Source organism: Triticum dicoccoides, chromosome 2B (assembly GCF_002162155.2).
Source record: "Triticum dicoccoides isolate Atlit2015 ecotype Zavitan chromosome 2B, WEW_v2.0, whole genome shotgun sequence".
NCBI classification, from domain to species: Eukaryota; Viridiplantae; Streptophyta; class Magnoliopsida; order Poales; family Poaceae; genus Triticum; species Triticum dicoccoides.
The window spans coordinates 214,440,657-214,443,675 of record NC_041383.1 but is presented as its reverse complement, the minus strand read 5'-3'; the positions used below and the strand labels follow the sequence as shown (position 1 = coordinate 214,443,675).

The window sequence follows — 3,019 nt, the reverse complement described above, 5'->3', positions numbered from 1 at the left end:
TGGCATTGTCTTTGTGCTAAGAATCAGAGTGAGAAAGCACAAAGGATCAAACTCATACTCTAACTTGGCAGCGAGTTTGCTACGACGACAACGACGGAGGAGAATCCGTTGACAACGGTGGAGACCAGCGGCTGGGGGTCGCTGGCAATGGAGGCGATGATCCAGAGACCACAAGTCGGCAGAGCTGGACAGCGCGGGTGAAGAGTTTCGAAGGAATTTCCAAAAATTCAGCCCATGGGTGTGTGTGTGTGTGTATACATGCCGTCTATTCTACAATCGATGATAGAATAATATTCTGCAATAATCTCGTACTGCCCGTAATAAAGATCTGGTACTGCTTCTGCATAACACAACCATACTTCTTTTTCGTAAATTCGGTACTGCTCTTTTGTACTTGCGTAGTAATTCACTAATAGATTCTAAACCGTTAATCGGAATTGCGCGAATGATATACCGTTGGAAAGCTGCAGAAAATTCTCAACTCTTATATATTGTAACTTGCTTCACTTTTTTTATTTTTTTATTATGAATTTTCAAAAAACAGAAATCATCACAAGCTGAATGAAAAGTGTTTCGAACGAAATTCTTTTAACCACTTATCGGAATGTAGAAAATGATATACCGTTGAAAAGCTACTGAAATTTACAAACATTTTCATGTTTTAAGTTTTTTCAAATTTTGCACAATTTTGGAACAGTTTGGAAAATACTAAAAATCTGTTTTATTAAAAGATGATCATGGATCATTTTTGGATATCGAAATGATGCAAATGATATGGCATTGGAAAGGTATAGAAATTCACATTTTTTCGTGTATTAATGTTTTTCAAATTTTACATAATTTATGAGCAGTTTTGAAAATACCGAGATTCATTCAAAATAGACGAACATTAATTATATATTAATTTTTTGACCACTTCTCGGAATAGCGCAAATGATATACCATTGGAAAGCTACTGAAATTTACAAACGTTTTTTACTGCCTGACAATAAAGAAGTTTCTGTACTTCTCAAAGTTATTAAATTGTACTGCCCATAATTTTTTTCCACAGAACTCAAATTCCCTCCACATGTACCTTTGTACTTCTGTGGAATATGAGTTTCTTACTGCCCGATAATAATAATAATAATAATAATAATAATAATAATAATAATAATAATAATAATAATAATTGTACTCGAAATGAAAAAGTTGTACTGCTCGGATTTATTTTAAAAGAACACAATTTTGCCTTGTACTTCTGTGGAATACGAGTTTCGTACTGCTCTCCAATAATTTTTTTTGTATTACTCAAAATGATTAAATTGTATTGCTCGTAAATTATTTTACATAAGTCAGTTTGCTTTGACATGTATCTTGTACTTCTTGGGAATATCAGTTTCGTACTTCTTGATCTTATAGGGTTTGTACTTCTCAATTACACAATTTTTATTAAGGCTAGTTTTGCATTTTTATCTGCACTGCTGCTTCAAGATATTATGTACTGCTACTCTTCACTACAGAGAACCTTTTTGCACTTCCCTAAGCTTGCTAATTCCACAGCTCCAAGTAGCATCTGCAAAAGATGAGTACCAAATTAGCATAAAGGACACCCTGTACTACTACTTCAAACTACTCGGTACTTCTCTTAGTGTAACTATGGTACTGCCTCCCTAGTAGGAATAATTCTCAGCAGGTACTTCCTCGCTCGCATGATGTACTAATCTGTACTTCTACCTAAATATTGTATGTACTTCCCATTACTGCTACCTTTGTACTTCCCGTAATTCTCCACTCAGGAGGTCAAAATTTCATTCAATCTCCTCGTCACCCGTCGGAGTAAAAAGAATGCCACAGAATGCCACGATGAAGAGAAGTACATTTTACCCTCGCACCTCTCGCTGGAGAAGGAGCTCGTGCTTGTGCTCGACGTTGGAACCCGTAATAACCCCGCACCCATAGAATACGAGTTTCCTACTGCTCTGCAATATTTTTTATTACTCAAAATGATTAAATTGTATTGCTCGTAAATTATTTTACATAAGTCAGTTTCCTTCGACATGTATCTTGTACTTCTTGGGAATATCAGTTTCGTACTTCTTGATCTTATAGGGTTTGTACTTCTCAATTACACAATTTTTATTAAGGCTAGTTTTGCATTTTTTATCTGCACTACTCCTTCAAGATATTCTGTACTGCTAGTCTTCACTACAGAGAACCTTTTTTGCACTTCCCTCAAGCTTGCTAATTCCACAACTCCAAGTAGCAGCTGCAAAAGATGAGTACCAAATTAGCATAAAGGACACCCTGTACTGCTACTTCAAACTACTCGGTACTTCTCTCAGTGTAACTATGGTACTGCCTCCCTAGCAGGAATAATTCTCAGCAGGTACTTCCTTGCTCGCATGTTGTACTGCTCTGTACTTCTACCTAAATATTGTATGTACTTCCCATTACTGCTACCTTTGTACTTCCCGTCGAACACCTCGATGCTAGGGATACACAGGCTACTACCAGTCTATTTCGCCGCTGCTTGAGCTAATCCACTACACCGGGGCGCGCCTCTGCCCGACGCCCCGTATCGCCGCCATCCATGGAGATCTCCCTGGACGCGCTGCTGGGTGTGCAGCGGCACGGGCAGACCTGGCCTACCGCCTCACGCAGGGTGTCTCGGGGCTGCTCCTCCACCTCTAGGTGCAGATGCCGCAGCTCCCGTGGCCCGCCCCGCCGCTCAAGCTCCTCCCCTTCTACATCGAGCTCCCCGCCGCCCCCTTCGCGGTCGGCGTCGACCTCCCGGCCGTGGCCGTCGCGTCCTTCGTGGAGATCGGCGGCCGGCTTGGGCAGGCCGGGTCCGACCTCAGCGCCTCCATTGGCGGTGCCGTGCAGCAGCTGTCGCGGCAGCTTCCCGCACCGTTCTGCGCGCGGCGCTGGAAGTGGGAGGGGGCCGCCGCGCTGTCGACGCCCGCGGCGACGATGGACGTGGGGGAAGCGGGGCTCGCCGCGAAGAGGGCTGTTGAGGGCGGGGTAGCCTTGGAGGGCG

General features: G+C 42.6%; 1 pseudogene; it reads left to right on the top strand.

Annotated features, from left to right (window-relative positions):
• Nucleotides 1–2,572: 2,572 nt before the first annotated feature.
• The window catches only part of LOC119360792, a 25,136-nt pseudogene continuing 24,689 nt past the window's right edge, over nt 2,573–3,019 (top strand).